Source organism: Artibeus jamaicensis, unplaced genomic scaffold (genome assembly GCF_021234435.1).
Source record: "Artibeus jamaicensis isolate MK-2021 breed Jamaican fruit bat unplaced genomic scaffold, CSHL_Jam_final contig_729, whole genome shotgun sequence".
Lineage (NCBI taxonomy): Eukaryota > Metazoa > Chordata > Mammalia > Chiroptera > Phyllostomidae > Artibeus > Artibeus jamaicensis.
Window position 1 is genome coordinate 3,816,309 of NW_026521939.1, and position 18,541 is coordinate 3,834,849.

An 18,541-nucleotide genomic window follows, 5' to 3' on the forward strand; every position below is an offset into this window, starting at 1 on the left:
TAAAGAGGAAACAGAAAAGGCACTGGCATTTACTGTTTACCACATGTCAAGCATTATAACTTTTGTGTTTTGTGTTTTCTTATTTGGTCCTCACAATAACCTATTTTAGAATTGAGGAGATTGAGACTCACAGAACTAAAGGGACTTACCCTGAGTCACAACACCAGTAAATGACCAAACTCAGAATCAAGCCCTCATCTCTCTCACTCCACATCCCATTCATGCTCTTTCCAGAATGCGTGCGCCCTCAAATACCCATATGTGATCCCTCTCCACTACCAGAAGAGTCTGAGTGCCTCCTTCCATGCCACCTGGAATAAAGTTGGGGATTATTGTTATTTATATTAGCATTCCAGTACCTAACAAATGATGCCTTGTGTTCACCTCAAAAAAGATGCCAATGAATGAATGAACAAGAGAACCCATAATACACCAGGAACGGACCTTCCTTTTCAGTTTGTTACTGGAGAATGCCATGCAGACTGCTTTTTCCTTTTGAACAGTATTGGGTCATGCCAGGAATACTTTTAAATGCTTTGCTAAAGGTAAGACAGAAAGGAATGACATTCTCTTCATGATTACGCCAGACTCGACCCTATCTTACTGTCTTACCTTCTGTTTAGACTGAAAGAGCCATGTGAAGGTGGGAATAGGTTGATGGTGGATGCCTTCGCATATCTCAGCTAAAGACTATTCATGCAGGCCTTACCACATTTTTTAAGGGAAAATAACTTTAAAAGCAAATCAATTCTATGTGATGCTATGGAAATCAGCATTCAGACCACTATTTTCTGAGTATTATATCTGCTGTCATCTATTTAACATGAAGAATTGGAAAATTCTTGGGAATGACCAGGAGGTACATTAGTTTATCATCTTAAATTAATGATTCTAAATTCTTGGAAAGTATTAGTTCCTAGTTTGCTATAATCACAGATAATTTCCACAAGGATCTCTTCAAACCAAGATGTAAGAAACATGCAGTTTCTTGGTAAGAGAATAACATCTTATGGTAGGTGGTCCTCTGTTCTGAAGAAGCTGAAATGACATTCTTCATTTCATAAGCAGCCCATCAGGCAGAGCCTTGTTCTCTTCTCCTGGTAAAGCCATCTTAACCCTGTTGATTCAACAAGTCAAATTGTTAGTGCTAATGATGTCATCTCATCATTAATTTGACTAAATGTATGATTTAGGATAGCTAAATTAATGAATATAATTAAACTATTAGAATTTAGAGTAATATTCTCCATAAAGTCAATAGTTTTCTTTTTATTCTCTTCTGTCACCTCCCCCCCCCCCCCCCCCCCCCCCGTTTCTTTCTCTTTACTAGCTAAAATTATTTCACTACAGTGGGCATCATGTAAAGGTGAGTGCCCAAGCAGAGAGGAAGACTTGGTACCTTCCATTTTAGTATATGTGCTGCCGAAGCGAGCACTGAGTTGGTACTTTCCATGAGTATGAAAACCCCACCTACCTCCTTCCTTTGACATCACTGTGAAACAGTAGTTTACTTCCAAGTTTGAGCCTGATCAGTTGACATTATGTTGTTTTTTTTTTTCCCTTCTCAGGTTATGTTTAGTGAGTTTATAAGAAAAATAGCAACAACCAAAAATGGCAATTTCCGAAGAGATGGGATGTCTTCAAAAACATGTAGGATTAAGATAGTAATAATATAAATTTTGTTGTTGTTTAAATAACTATGTGTCATTTCTACTTGCAAATGCTAATCATGGAATATAGTAATACCACACTAATTCAGATGAATGGAAGTGAAAACTAAAGACATCTTTTAAGAAATGCAGATTTATTCTTTTAAAGAATGGTGGCACCTCTAATTGTGTGAACAAAAGTGTTAACTGATAAAGCCATATACTTGCTGGAAGGGTCTTGGAGGTGACTCAGTCCATCCTTTGTGACCTTACAAAGGAGAACTGGAGGGTCCGAGAAGCTGTGTCTCACTTAAGGTCACAGAGCCAGTTAGTAACAAGAGCTGAGTGTTTCGCATAACCAGACAAGTAATGATTTATTGGTGTGGTAGCTTTTCATATGTTTACTGGATATTTGTGGAGTTCTTGGTATTCTTTTAAAATATTTCTAATGAAATCCATGAATATTGTTTTTAAAGGCCAAATAATATAAAAACATTTAAAATGAAAAGCAGCAGTTCCCTTCTACTCCCATCTTGTCCCTCAGAGGCGGTCACTTTCAGCTTCCTTTTGATATTTACCTATTTTTCCAAGTAGTAATATACTTATTGCTACTTCCTGATTTTTCTGTTTATCCATTGACCTGCAAATATGGCAGGTTGCCCAGTCATTTTTGCGGTCCTGTAATATGTGCAAAGCAGGGATGCCTGTAACTTTTTAAGTTTTCTTCCATTCCGTACATTGTTTCTGTTTCCTCAGCGTTTTTTTCTGTCTGTATATTGGTCTGTTTTGAATTTTGTCTCTCGTGCGGAAGGCCTTCTTCAAATATTTGGCTACTTTTGGCTGTGTATTATTTAAGAATGAACTAAAAAGGTATGAGAATTCTGGATGTGGAGGCAGGTCATATTGATGGCTCATCTCGGAGTGATGAGGTGAGAAGCTGACTTTGTAATTCTGTCTTTTCTCTAAGGCTTATACTTTTCTTTATGGCTTATGCTTTTTGTGATCCATGTAAGAAATTGTTGCCTTGAGTCACAAAGATTTTCTCATTTTTTTCCTGTAAGTTGTATAGTTTTTTGTTTTATGTTTAGGCATTTGATCTATTTTGAATTGATTTTTATATACAGTATGAGGCATGGGTACAAGTTCATGTTTTTGCATGTAGCTGTCCATTTGTCGAGCACCATTATTTGAAGACTCTTTTTTCTCTGCTGAATTATCTTGACTCCCTTGTCAAAAACCAGTTGGATTTGTGTGTGTATAAAGTTTCTGGACTCTATTCTGTTCCATTGATCTAGTTGTCTGTCCTTGTACCAGTATCACACTGTCCAGATTGTTATTTTTCTAATAAGATTTGAAATCAGGTAGTAAATCTTTAATTTTATTCATCTTTTCAAAAATGTTTATTCTAAGTCCTTTATTTCTCTACAAAAAGTTTAGAGTCAGTTTGTTATTTCTACAAAAAGCTTACTAGGACTTTGATTGAGATTATGTTGAATCTATAGATATTTCAAGAAGAATTGCTTAAATATCTTGCTTCTTCCAGTTCATTACCATGGTATTTTTTTTTACTTATTTAGGTTTTCCTTGATTTCTGTTATCAGTACATTGTAATTTTTTTAAATTAATTTTATTTAGTTATTTTTCAAGTACAGTTTTTTGTCTATTTTTACATTGTAATTTTTAACATACAAATTTTTACATACACTTTGAATTGTCCCTAAGTATTTTGCTTTTTGATGCTATGTAAGTCATATTTTTGTTTTATAAACATCTAATTTTATATACATATTTTTTACATTTTCTGTATTTTGAAACCAGTAACATTTTTTGAACCAATAACATTTTTAAGTGTTTCATATGTTCTTGGAACTGTACTTAAGGAGCCTAGTGACTGAACTTGCTCTGGTGATGGAAGATTTTTATAAGACATATGTTTTTAAATTCAGTTTTCAGTAGCTCATTGGTAATATAAAGAAATACAACTGATTTGTATATTTTGACCTTATATCCTTGTACCACACTAAATTCTTTTATTAGTTCTAATAACTTTTTGTATACTATTTGGTATTTCCTATGTTTAGACATATTGCAAATAAAGGTAATTGTATTTCTTCCTGTCCAGAGGACCATATGAATTTTATTTCTTTCTTTCACCTTATTGCATTGGTTATGGCCTCTAGAATGGTGTTGAAAATATGTAGTGAGAATCAACGTCTGTATTTCGTTTGTGATTTTGGGAGAAAAGTATTCATTATTAAGTATTGATAATGGCTGTAAGGTTCCTGTTTTTTATAGATTAATTCTGTGATCTTGCAACTTGAGGGAGATAAGCCTGACTGCTGCTGGTGCTTTGGGTGCTGATTGGCAGAAGGAAGCTGGAGGCCTCACTTCCCAGTATGTGGGGGATGCTGCTTTCGCCACGAGTTCTTATTGTCTCACTCACTCCCAATCTCTACTCTAGACCTAGTGCCTAACTCCTGCTGTCCTGGAGGAATGCCAGTGCCCTGGTTTCCCAGGGATGGGGTGGGGATCCTAGTCCAGCCTTTCTCCCTGTCGATATAGTGCCAGTTCTTACTATCTGCTTGTTTCAGGAATCTGGTACTTGTTCTTCGCTGAGGTTTTGCAGTGTTCTATTGGGTGAATCAGCCTTTTACCCAGCACTTAGATTTCTGCTTCCTCTGTGCAAAGTTCTTTGGCACTCTTCTCCCTACTTGTCATCTCCAAAGTAAGCTAATGTCCCATTCTCTGGTGCTGCCTCTCCTGTTCTCTGTGCTTTTGTGAAGATATTTATACATCTCTGCAGACAAATATGTGTTCATTGGTTCTGTTTAATTTTCTGGGAAAAAATTTTAAAGCAATTAATTTTTCTGAAATAGTTGGGCTTTTGGTATGGGAGGCAGTTGGTATACTTTCCTCCTATAACTTTGATTAGATTATTGGTTTTGTTAGCAAAGTCTTTCATCAGAATCAAGGGTAAATTTTGGTGTAAACTAAAATTTATCCTAGCTTCTGAAAATTTCAGATGTTCTATGTTCAGCTCCAATTAATTATATGTTGAGTATAAGTTCTTTATTTAGGAATTAGTATTATTTTCTGTCATGTTTGTTATCAATCTTTTCTATGTTGAATTAAATGGAGTTAGCAGTAGGGGATTGTTTAATATATGCAAACTAATTTTTTATAAAAATGTTTCTAATTGAATGCCACTGATTTTTTGTATCCCACAACCAGTCTTTCTGTCATTTAGGCCAATCTCATATTTGCAAATCACCTTTATACCTAGGACTGAGCATATACTCACATATATAAAATTCTGACCCCGGCACCGTGTACTCCTATTCCACAAAAGATGTTCTTATTACTGAATAGCTATCAAACAGACATAGCTTATTTAATGCTTATTTTGCTCTTGGAAATAAAATTTCTTTTTCTTTTTTTATTTCTTTTTTAAAAATTGTTGTTCAAGTACAGTTTTCTGTCTTTTACTCCCATCCCAGCCCATGAAATCAGATTTCTTATTAGAGATAAGAATCACAGTTATCAGCAATCTCCAAGGCATAGGCTATCCAATATTCTCACCTCATTCACCCAGATCAGGCCCAGAAACACAGAAGCAGTCATGCTAGTGGAATTTGAATTCAAAATGAAACTTTGTGAAAACAATGAAAATGCATTTTCTAGCTCTCACTTTCCCAAATTTTTCCAGCTCATTTTGCTTTGTGAGTTGGTTTGCACAGTGGGACATTCCCTTTTCCCTTAGTTTTCTCTAGTAGGGAGCGTGGTGTTATCCAGGCAGACTGGGGAAGTTGACTGGATACTAAAATGTAAATCATGTTAATATTATTTATAATTGAAGATGAAATTAAGTAATTTGGTGTGTGTCACTTGCCCTGTTGCTTTGTGGGGGAGGCATCCACTTATGTCACCCCTTCAGTAAACCTTGATTGCAGAGGATTTACTCTGTAAGGCCATGTGCCAGGTGCTGAGAACCCTGTGGTCAACAAGGAGTGTGAAATCCTGCTCTCTCAGAACTTAACATTCTAGTGGCAGAGGAAGAGAATTAAAAGAGAACAGGTGGAGATGAGTAGTAGGAGGGAAACAAGAGACAGAGGATGAATGCTCCAGGGAGAGGGGCTGCGTGGGCTCCGCCAAGGTCAGGGGAAGCCTTTCTGAGGAGCTCCCTTTCTGGGAAGACGGTGAGAAGGAAGCTCTGCAAAGAGCATTGGACTTGGAGGATGATCTCAGACCTACTTAACCAGCTACATGACCCAGGGGAAGTCACTTATCTGAGGATGAATGTTTTTGTCTGTAAAATGGGAATGAAAACACATGTTCAGCTTCAAATGATCTTATACATGTCTCAAAGGAGAGAATTTTTTTTAACTGGCCAGCCCTTTAAAATGGAATGTGGCTAGTATGTTTGTCATCCAGCAGCATGAACCTCTTCCCAGCCAACTAAAGGATGTAACGATATCTTTAAGACTTTTACTACAAAGCTACAGGAATAAAGACAGTGTGGTGCTGCTGTAAAGAAAGATAAATAGATAACGAAACAGAGTAGTCCAGAAACAAAACCAAACATGTGGTCAGTTGATTTCCAGTTGTGTGTTCAGGAAGGAATTCTTTCAGGGACATTGGTATGTTACTCCAAATCATGGAAATGATAATTTGAGAAATCAGGATAAAGGGAAAAAAATCTGGGAATTAAAGTTCAACCATCAACATAGGCATTACTAATTCAAATGAATCTACTGACATGAAATTGAAAACAAGAGTGGAATCAATATCAAAGGTTAAGGTAACATTTCTGAAACCAGGACAAGAGCATGTCGAAGAGAAGGAGCCATGATTTAATTAGTCATTCTTACTTCTCAACTGTTGCTGTGTTATAAGTGTGTTTGTGGCCCTATCTGCTAACAGTGAGTCATTCTTATTAATAAAAATATATTAGTGAATGTATACACATTTGTATACTTCTAAAACTCCCACGAGTCTTCATAGATGGAGAGCAGGCTGACAGCTGGGTGGGGAGAGTTAGGGGGTGAAGGGATTGAGTAGGAAAGAAAAAGGACTCACGCACATAGACAACATGTCCATGCTTGTTGGGGGGAAGCGGGTATAAGGGGATTGGATGGTAATGGGGAAAAATACAATAAAGATTAAAGTTAAAAAGTTGTAAAATGATCGACTAAACTCTTATTTTATTAAAATGCTGTTTTCAAAATTTTATTCAAAAAAATTGGCAAGTCTTGTTCCAAGAGCTATTAAGTTTTTCATGCTGTCCATAAATTGGTAGTTTTGAAACATGATTCTGTTTGCCTTGCTAGGATATCGGAATGTTATATTATCTTAAAATCAAATCCAGTGGTGTTTCAGTGTTTAAATATTTGCTGTAAGCTACTGTTCTTTGTAAACATGTTTGCAGAAGAAACTCAAAGACCAGTTGTAAATATCATTGTGGAATACTCCAGTATGAAATCAGCTGATCTAAAATCTGAATTAGGGTGAGCAATATCAATTTTAACAACAAAACCAAAAATCAAGGTAAGCAGACAAACTATTTTCATTTCTAAAAAAGAAAATGAGCTTATATGAAGCAATGTATAGTCTAATACCCAGTTTGTATTAGCTTTTGGACGTATGTAGAACAATTTGAACAAAATCAGTACAACGTGAAAGAAACTTCTACATCTGGAATATTTGTCATAGGACAAATATTAGCAATTAATGCTTGTGTGTTTAAAATCTCATTTAACAATAACTTTTAAATAATAAGTACTTGTGGCATCTTTCAATGTTTAAATGATATTAATTGGGCATCCTTTTGGTTCTAATGTTTTAGTCTTGTAATTTTCCTATTACTAAATGTCCGTATCAAGTAGGGATTATTTATTGAAGTATGTAATTTTGTCACAGTATATTGGTTCATAATGATAACCCATGCACTTATTATTATATCTTGTTTTACCAAACTGCCCTCTGAAACTTTTAGTATAACCCTAACATAGAAAAGTGATTCACTGATATCACTGTTATGATAACCCATTATTATTTATCTTATTTATTTATTTTTAAAGGTTTTATTTATTTGTTTTTAGAGAAGGAGAGGAAGAGAGCAGAGCGGGAGAGAAAAACCTGTGTGTGGTTGCCTCTTGCACGCCCCCTAGTGGGGACCTGGCCCACAACCCAGGCATATGCCCCAGACTGGGAATTGAACCGGTGACCCTTTGATTCACAGGCTGGCAGCACTCAATCCACTGAGTCACACCAGCTAGGGCCCATTATTATTTTAAAAGACTTAAAAAAGTACTATTACAGAATAATTTATGATTTGGGAAGTTTTATTTTATATTCTTATATCCTGATTGGGACTTTGGAAAATTAAAATTTTGACAGCGGTGCTGGTGATCTAGTAGGCACAGGTTAGTTTTGTCAACAAATAGTGCTAAAACAATTGGATAATTGTATGCAAAAAAATGAACTTCCACTCTTAGTGAACTTAAAATGACTTGTAAATCAAAATGTCAGAATTAAAACTGTAATGCTTATAGAAGAAAAGATAGGGGGAAAATCTTAGTGACCTCATGTATACTGAATTGCCTCGCTTCCTCTCCCCTCAAATTCATACGTTGAAGTCTTAACCCCCAATGTGATAATATTAGGAGATAGGGCCTTTGAGAAGTAATTAGAGTTAGCTGGGGTCATGATGATAGAGGCCTCATCATGGGATTCATACCCTTGTAAAAAGAAGAAAAAGGAGAGAAATGGCTTTCTTCTACCATCTATCTACAAAGCATTGCTGAACGAAATAAAAGAAGACTTAAATAAAAAGATATTTCATGTTCATGAATTTGAGACAATATCAAGATGTCAATATTAGCCAAAGTGATCAGCAAATTCAGTGTAATTTCTATAAAAATCCCAATGGCATTTTTTACAGAAGTACAAAAATCCATCCTAAAATTAACATGGACTCTCAAGGGGCCTAAACAACTTTCAAAAGACAAAGTTGAGAGGACTAACACTTTCTGATTTCCAAACTTACTGCAGAACTGTGGTAATCAAACAGATATGTGGGGCAATAGACTAGAATTGAGAGAAATAAATCTATGTATATGGTCAGATGATTTTTTAAAACATTTTATTGATTATGCCATTACAGTTGTCCCATTTCTCCCCCTTCATTCCCCCCCACCCTGTACACCCCTCCCCCTTTAGTTCATGTCCATGTGTCATAGTTCTTTAGCTTCTACATTTCCCACACTACTCTTGCCCTCCCCCTGTCTATTTTCTACCTACCGTCTATGCTACTTATTCTCTGTACCTTCTTCCCCCTTCTCCTCCCACTCCCCTGTTGCTAACCCTCCATGTGATCTCCATTTCTGTGGCTCCACTCCTGATCTAGCTGTCCACTTAGTTTGCTTTTGTTTTAGGTGTGGGTCTTAATACCTGTGAGTTTGCTGTCCTTTCACTGTTCATATTTTTTTATCTTTTTTTTTAGATAAGTCCCTTTAACGTTTCATATAATAAGGGCTTGGTGATGATGAAATCTTTGAATTTGGCTGTATCTGAGAAGCACTTTATCTGCCCTTCCATTCAAAATGAGAGCTTTGCTGGATAGATCAATCTTGGATGTAGGTCCTTGCCTTTCATGACTTGGAATACTTCTTTCCAGCCCCTTCTTGCCTGTAAGGTCTCTCTTGAGAAATCCGCTGACATTCTGATGGGAACTCCTTTGTAGGTGACTGTCCCCTTATCTCTTGCTGCTTCTGGGATTCTCTCCTTCATTTTAATCTTGGCTAATGTAATTATGATGTGCATTGATGTGTTTCTTCTTGGGTCCACCTTCCTTGTGACTCTCTGAGCTTCCTGGACTTCCTGGAAGTCTATTTCCTTTTCCAGATTGGGGAAGTTCTCATTTATTATTTGTTCAGATAAGTTTTCCACTTGTTGCTCTTCGTCTTCCCCTTCTGGTACCCCTATAATTCGGATGTTGGAATGTTTAAAGATGTCCTTGAGGTTCCTAAGCCTCTTCTCATTTTTTTGAATTCTTGTTTCTTCATTCTTTTCTGTATGGTTGTTTCTTCCTTCCTTCTGGTCCACTCCATTGATTTTAGTCCCAGTTTCCTTTCCATCACTCTTGGTTCCCTGTGCATTTTGCTTCATTGCACTTAGTGTAGCCTTCATTTTTTCATCTAATTTGTGACTAAAATCAACCAGTTCTGTGAGCATCCTGATCACCGGTGTTGTTTTTTTTAGTGTTATTTTTTTAATTTACTTATTGTTCAAGTACAGTTTCTGTCTTTTACTCCCATCCCAGCCCACCCCTCAGTGCTCCCCACCTCTCTCCCATTTCTATCCCCCTTAGTTGTTGTCCATGTGTCCTTTATACTTGTTCCTATGAATCCTTCCCCTTTTCCCCTGAAATTCCCTTCCCTCTCCCCTATGGTCCCTATCAGCCTGTTCTGTATTTCAGTTTCTTTGGTTACATTTTACTTGCTTGTTTGTTTTGTTGTTTAGGTTCCTGTTAAAGGTGAGATCATATGGTATTTTTCTTTCATTGCCTGGCCTATTTCACTCAGCATAATTCTTTCCAGTTCCATCCATGCTGTTGCAAAGGGTAGTAGCTCCTTCTTTCTCTCTGCTGCATAGAATTTCATTGTGTAAATGTACCATAGTTTTTGGATTCATTCATTTACTGACGGGCACCTAGGTTGCTTCCAACATTGGGGTGCATAGGTTCTTTTGGACTGGTGTTTCAGGGTTCTTGGGATATACTCCTAGCAGTGGAATTGCTGGGTCAAAGGCATATTCATTTTTAGTTTTCTTAGAAAATTTCATACTGTTTTCCTTAATGGTTGTATCACTCTGCAATCCCACCAACAGTGAACCTGAGTACCCTTTTCCCCACAACCTCTCCAACATTTGTTGTTTGTTGCTTTGTTTATGATGGCCATTCTGACCGGTATAAAGTGGCATCTCATTGTGGTTTTAATTAGCATCTCCCTGATAGCTAGCAATTCTGAGCATCTTTTCATGTGTCTCTGGATTCTCCGTATGTCCTCCTTGGAGAAGCATCTGTTCAAGTCCTTTGTCCATTTTTTAATTGGGTTGCTTATCTTCTTAGAGTGGAGTCACGTAAGTTTTTTGTATATTTTGGAGATTAAACCTTTGTCTGAGGTATCATTGGCAAATATGTTTTCCCATACAGTTGGTTCTCTTTTTATTTTAATACTGTTTTCTTTAGCCATGCAGAAGCTTTTTATTTTGATGAGATCCCATTTGTTTATTCTTTCCTTTATGTCCCTTGCTCTTGGGGACATATCAGTAAAAATGTTGCTGCCTGAAATATCTGAGATTTTCCTGCCAATGTTCTCCTCTAGGACCTTAATGGTGTCACGGCTTATATTTAAGTCTTTTATCCACCTTGAATTTATTTTGGTCTGATCACCAGTGTTTTGAACTGTGCATCTGATAGGTTGGCTAAAAGTATTGGCTCTGGGGCTTTGAGCTGTTCTTCTGCTTGAGCCATAATGTTTTGGTCTGGTCAAACCTGTCATGTATGAGGGGTGGAGTTTTAGGTGTTCAACAGGGCAGGTCTACCCAGTTGCTGGGTTGTGACTGAGGGCTGGGTCAGAGAGGGAGCAGTGGCATTTGTTTGGCCCTCTCTTGGATTTTGGTCCCTTCTGCCACTTCCCACAAGCAAATTGGGCCCTTCTGATGCTGGTTCCTGGGTGTGTGGGCTTGTGTACATTCTAGGACCCTGTGTGTCTCCCCAACAAACTCTCCTGTGAGACTGGCACCTCTCCCAGCACCTCAACCCCCGAAAGTTTTTCGGTGCTTTTAGACTTTATTTCTTGGCACTGGGGCCCTAGTTTGCGCGGTCTGTCTCACTGACTGTTTTTAAACCTGCCTGGTTTATCTGCGTGTGAATGTGTGCCCGTGGTCAGCCAGCCAGCTTTATTGGGTTTGCTCGTTTCGTCCCTGTGCCCTGTTGGCTAATCACCACCTTTTCCTGCTGGGACCCCTCTTTGCTGGCCACCAACTCCACCCCTCTTACCAGTCTGGATGAATGGTTCATTGTTGTCGGACTTCAGTACAGTTCAATTTTCTGTCTGTTTTGGTTGTGTTTTTGTTTCTAAATCTTTGTTGTCCTTAAATTTGGTTGTGCAAGGAAGTACAGTATTTCCACCTACACCTCCATCTTGGCTGGAAGTCCTGGTCAGGTAATTTTTGACAAGGTGCCAAGACCATTCAATGGGGAAAGGACAATCATTTCAATAAATTGGATTATCTGGGTACCCACATGCAAAAGAATGAAGTTGGACCCTTGCCTAATACCCTATGTAAAAATTAAACTGGATCAAAAACCTAAATGTAAAAGCTAAGATTATAAAACTTGTAGAAGACAGCAAAGGAGAAACTTCACAGTGTTGAATTTGGCATTGATTTGTTTCAATGGTGCCAAAGGCACAGGCAATAAAAGAATAGGTGAGACTTCATAAAAATTAAGAAGTTTAGAGCACCAAAAGACACTATTAACAGAGTGAAAAGGCAATCTGCAGAATGGGAGAAAATATTTTCAGATCATACATCTGAGATGATATCTAGCGTATATAGAGAATTTCTAAAACTCAACAACAAAAACAACCTGATTCAAAAATGGGCAAAGAACTCATCTATATGTTTCTCTAGAGAAGTTATGCAAATAGCCAGTAAGCACATGAAAAGATTCTCAGTATCACTAGTCATTAGGGAAATGCAAATCAAAACCACAAGGAGCCATCACCTCATACCCATTAGTATGGCTACATTTTAAAAAAAGTTGCCAAAGGTGTGGAGAAATTTGAACTTTCTGCATTATTGGTAGGAATGTAAAATAGTACAGCTGCTTTGAAAGACAGAATCATGATTCCTCAAAAAACTAAAAATAGATTTATCATATGACCCAACAATTCTCCTTCTTGGTCAGTACCCAATAGAATTGAAAGTAGGTCTTGAGGAGATATGAAGGACTTCAGAACAAGCCTCTACAAGATGTGCTGTTTTGGCAAATGGATTATCTTGCGCTGAAGGCAATCGAGACCCTGCAGACCTGAGACAGATTTTACCTCCCCATTAAAGAATTTAAATTGGGGCCATCCATGCCCATAATGAATTATCACCAGAAATAAGTTTCTATGACCTATCTATAGGGCAGAGCAATTTTGTAGTTACTAAACATCTGCTCTTACTGTCCTATGAATTGCCCTCCTTCCTTGTAAAGCCCCAGGCACCTTACCTCATTTCTTGGCTCAAGATCCTCTATGTACCTCATGAGAAGTATGTGAACCTCTCATGTATGTGGGGTCTCTGACTCTCATGTGTGTGGGGTTCCCATATGTACATTTGGTTATTTTTTTCTTGTTGATCTATCTCTTGTCAATTCATTATTAGGCTAGCTGGAAAACCTAGAAGTGTAGAAAATTTCTTCCTCCCCATAGATATTTGTACATGTCATGCTCATAGCATTATTCACAGTAGCTAAAATTTGGAAACAACCCAAGCATACATTGACAGATGGATTAATGTATCAGCAAATGTGGTATATCCATCAATGGAATATTATTCAACCCTAAAAAGGAAGGAAAATCTGACACATGAAACATGGATGAACCTTGCTTGACATTGTGTTAAGGAAATAAATCAGTCAAAGAAGACATACTGTATAATTCCAGTTATATGAAATACCTAGAATAGTCAAAACCATAGAGACAGAAAGTGGAATGGTGGTTGCTAGAGGTTGGGGAAGGGGAATGGGGAGTTATATTTTGATACCCATAGAGTTTAAGTTTTGCAAGATGGAGAGAGTTCTGGAGGTGGATGGTGGTGATGTTTGCACAACAATATGAATGTACTTAATAGCACTTAACTGTATACTTAAAAGTGGTTAAGATAATAAATTTTATGTTGTGTGTATTTTTCCATGGTTTGAAAACAGCTCAGAAAAGCTTTTTTGCAAAAGTTCATAGTATTACTACTTTTAATAGCAAAAAATTGGAAGGAGACTAAATGTCCATCAGCTGGTAAATGAATTTTGGTATAGGTATACTATGAAGGAATACTACCACTCAGTAATCAAAGCAGTGAAATACCAATGCTTCTAGCTAGTGGCTAATTCTCAGAGTATTATGCTAAGTGAGAGTTAAACACAAAAGGCTAAATCTGGATGATTTCATTTGTATGAACTAGAAAAAGCAAAACTATAGGGACCTCAAGCAGGTTTATACTTGATGGGAAAAGGATTGAGCACATAGTAGCACAAGGAATCTCTCTTTTTTTAAATACTTAAAAAAAATCCTCACCCAAGGATATGTTTCCATGCCTCCCATATGTGCCCCAACCAGCAATTAAACCTGTAACCTAGGCATGTGACCTGCCTGGGACTTGAACCCGCATCCTTTTGGTACATGGGATGATACTCCAGCCAGCTGAGCCACCCAGCCAGGGCCCACAGGAATCTTTTTAGAGAAATAGAACTATTCTGTGTCTTCATTGTTATAGTGCATACATGATTATGTACAATTCCTCAAATTAACCAAATTGTACACTTAAAATACATGAACTTCATTGCTTGCAAATAATACTGTTAACTTAAAATAGAGAGGAGAAGTCATATTTTTGTGGTTTTACACAAGGAAATTGTGAATGTGACCTTTCTATTAGCACAGTTTTTCTACTAAAAGGAAGAATTTAATGCAGAATTTTGCAGACGTTGTATGTAGTTGCTGCTCTGTTAATAATATCTTATAGCAAAAGTCTAAGTTTGACCTAATTCTCATTATAACCAGGATGGCTTATCATTTGCATCCCCTGTATAAATACTAATCAAGGTTTAATGTTCAATTTTGACACACCAAATTGTGTCTGACACATTTTATTTTTTAATTAGTCACCATTTCTTCAGTGGATTTAAATGTGTTCTTCATATTCCTTATAAAATGGCTTACTTCATGCATTAGAATTTTGCATACAAAATAAGCTCAAGACTGATGGGAGGTTGTTTTTGCCTGATCTCATTTTGACTTTTGACCTTTGAAATCAATCCATATAGGAGTATCTCTCTCTCTCTCTCAATCTCTCTGTCTTTGTTTCATGCACAAGAGAAAGAATATCCATACATAATACACAGGCACTCCCACAAAGAACTGTATCTTTAAAGTGTATAAATACCATATTGTACCATGTATAATGTGTACTTTTTGCCTAAATTTTTGAGGGAAAAATAAGGATGCACATTACACATTGGAAGTATACAACTCTGGTTTTGTAATTATTTGTTACGTAAAATTTACTATAATATGTTAAAAAAAGAAATGCTAAAATTTCTTTTTTTTTAATTTTTATTTTATTGATAATGCCATTACAGTTCTATTCCCCTCCTTCATTCCCCTCCACCCTGCACCCCCCACCCCCACCATTCCCCCCCTTTAGTTTATGACCATGTGTCTCAAGTTCTTTAGATTCTATATTCCCCATACTATTCTTGCCCTCCCCCTATTTTTTCTACTTACCGTCTATGCTACTTATTCTCTATACCTTCTCCCCCCTTCTCCTCCCACTCCCCTGTTGCTAACCCTCCATGTGATCTCCATTTCTATGGTTCTGCTCCTGATCTAGCTGTCCTTTTAGTTTGCTTTTGTTTTAGATGTGGTTGTTGATAACTGTGAGTTTGCTGTCCTTTCACTGTTCATATTTTTTATCTTCTTTTTCTTAGATAAGTCCCTTTAACATTTCATATAATAAGGGCTTAGTGATGATGAACTCCTGGAATTTGATCTTATCTGAGAAGCACTTTATCTGTCTTTCCATTCTAAATGAAAGTTTTGCTGGATAGAGTAATCTTGGATGTAGATCCTTGCCTTTCATGACTTGGAATACCTCTTTCCAGCCCCTTCTTGCCTATAAGGTCTCTTTTGAGAAATCTGCTGACATTCTGATGGGAACTCCTTTGTAGGTGACTGTCCCCTTATCTCTTACTGCTTCTAGGATTCTCTCCTTCATTTTAATCTTGGCTAATGTAATGATGATGTGCCTTGGTGTGTTCCTTCTTGGGTCCAACTTCTTTGGGACTGTCTGAGCTTCCTGGATTTCCTGGAAGTCTATTTCCTTTTCCAGATTGGGGAAATTCTCCTTTATTATTTGTTCAAATAAGTTTTCCACTGGTGACTGTTCCTTTCCCCCTTCTGGTACCGCTATAATTCAGATGTTGGAATGTTTAAAGATGTCCTGGAGGTTCCTAAGCCTCTTCTCATTTTTTTGAATTCTTGTTTCTTCATTGTTTTCTGTTTGGTCATTTTTTTCTTCCTTCTGGTCCACTCCCTCTATTTGAGTCCCAGTTTCCTTTTCATCACTACTGGTTTCCTATGTAATTCCCTTCATTTTAATTAGTTTAGCCTTCATATGTTCCTCTAATTTGTGACTAAAATCAACCAGTTCTGTGAGCATCCTGATCACCAGTGTTTTGAACTGTGCATCTGAAAGTTTTGCTATTTCTTCATCACTTAGAGCTATAGGCTCTGGGGCTTTGAGATCTTCTTGAGCCATTTTTGATCTGTTCCTTCCCATTAAGTATGAGGAGCGGAGCCTTAGGGGCGGGGCAGGACGGGGTCACTGGGTTGTGATGCTGTATGTTGGGGTGGGGTCAGAGCGGGGAAATGGCATCCCCCTCTTCTGCTTCCCGCCACGGGGTGAGGAGCGAAGCCTTAGATGTTCACCCGGGTAGGGTCGCTCAGGTCTCTGGGTTGTAGTGCTGTATGTGGGGGCGGGGTCAGAGTGGGGAAATGGCGGCCCTCTCTGGTGTCTCCTGCGGCTGGGGCCTGCTCCGTCCCATCTGACTGCCCACTCCCTCGCCGGTCTATCTGCGCAGGAATGCGCCACCACAGTCAACCCGCCGCCCTGCCGGTCGCTCACTGGATCCCCACTTTGCAACCCCATGCCTGGGATCCGAGCACCTATGTCCATGTGACCAAGTTTTCCTGTGCAACCCTGCTCCGCCAGCTGCTGGCTTCACCCCTCTTACTGGTCAGGCTGAAGAATTTGTTGTTATCAGACTTCCGAAAAGTTCAGTTTTCTGTGTTCTGGCTGTGTTTTCTGTTGCTAATATTTTGTTGTCTCTAAACTTGGTTGTGTGAGAAAGCACGACTTCTCCACCTACGCCTCCATCTTGGCCGAAGTCAAAATTTCTTTATAATGTGAAAAACAAGTAACTAAATATAAATTAAAAATTAGTTTAAAAAATTGAAAGATTTTCTTCCTGAAAAGTTTGGGTCAAAAACGTGGGTGCACATTATACGTGGGAGCGCATTATACACTGCACAATACAGTAAATAAGTTTTAGCCCTGGCTGGTGTTGTTCAGTGGGTTGGAGCATTGCCCTGTAGGCTGAATTGTCATGGATCTGATTCCATGGACAGCACATGTCCAGGATGCGGGTTTGGTCTGCAGTTGGGGCATGTACGAGAAGGTAACCAATCAGTGTTTCTTCTCACATCAGTGTGTCCCCCTCCCTCTCCCCCTTCTCTCTCTAAAAGCAATGAAAAAATGTTCTTGGGTGAAGATTAAAAAGAACATTTAAAACTTTAAAGGTAGTACTTCATATATCTGGTTTTCAATGTATAACAAAAATGATATTTTAAAGATTTTATTTAGTTATTTTTAGAGGGAGGGGAAGGAAGGTAGAAAGAGGAGAGAAACATCAATGTGTGGTTGCCTCTCGTGTGCCCAATATGGGGGACCTGGCCTGCAACCCAGGCATGTGCCCTGACTGGGAATCAAACTGACAACCCTTTGGTTCCAGGCCAGCACTCAATCCACTGAGCCACACCAGCCAGGGCTAATAAAAACTCTTTTTGATGTAAAACACTTCAGCTATGTATGATATAATCATAGATTTAATTTTCATTAGAGAGTGCTAGTTGAGATTTTATGTTGGTGTGGGTATTACATACATTTATACACACATATTGTTAATTTATGGCCTTTGGTGCCAATTCAACAAAACAGGAATCCCTAATTTGGGGTGCAGTGAAAAAGGAAACTTTATTCAGTGCATAAGAGCTCAGACACCACAGCTGTAGGGAAATACAGTCATTAGTGGAAAGGGAAAGTGGACTTTCAGAATCAGAGGGCCGGTGACTTATACAGACAGAAGTCCTCACCCCTGGTCACTGATTGGTCTGTCCTTATACAGATGAGGACTCAAAGTTTTAGCAGTTTGATTGGTCCAAAAAGCACTTTACTGATTGGTCAGAAATGAGCTGCTCCGGTTGGTCAGTGAGGATGTTGATGGAGATATAGCTGTACAGTTTTGATTGGTGGGGAAAGTCTCAGTTCTATTGGTTGAAATAGGATTCCAGGAACAAGTTTATAAGGGCTGGCTCAGATGGCAGAAACACAGCGCAGGCAGGCAGTTCACTACAGACTTTTCTGTGATGTGCATTTTGCATGACAGGTTCCTGTACAGAAATAGCTGCTAGGCTTTGTTTTTTAAAATTTGATCCCAGTTAGCCACCAGGGGCCCTTTTTAGTGGGTATCTTGTTCATTGTCACTGTATGCAAACATGAAATGTATTCCATTTCAGACACATCTGAAGGCTTTCTCAGGCAGGATATCCCATAAATTATAGCATTTCCTAGAAAGGATTCTTATTTGAGAGCACAAACTACAAAGTAGGAACTAAGAAGTATATTCCAAAATAACAGAAAATGTTTATGAAATGCTTTGTAATCTTAAGTTATGTAAAAACAAGAACCTTCCAGAGGCAAGATTGTATTGTAGCGTAGTCTCTAAAGTGTAGACTCGGATGTTTGTGTAGAAGGAACTTACAGATTAATGGGCCTGGTTGGGCAAA

The 18,541-nt window shown here is 38.1% G+C and overlaps 1 protein-coding gene across 1 annotated transcript in view; it reads left to right on the top strand.

Annotated features, from left to right (window-relative positions):
• PARN (poly(A)-specific ribonuclease) overlaps window positions 1-18,541 on the top strand; it is a 192,057-nt gene that overhangs the window by 158,720 nt on the left and 14,796 nt on the right. The gene's annotated exons all lie outside the window — the stretch shown is intronic.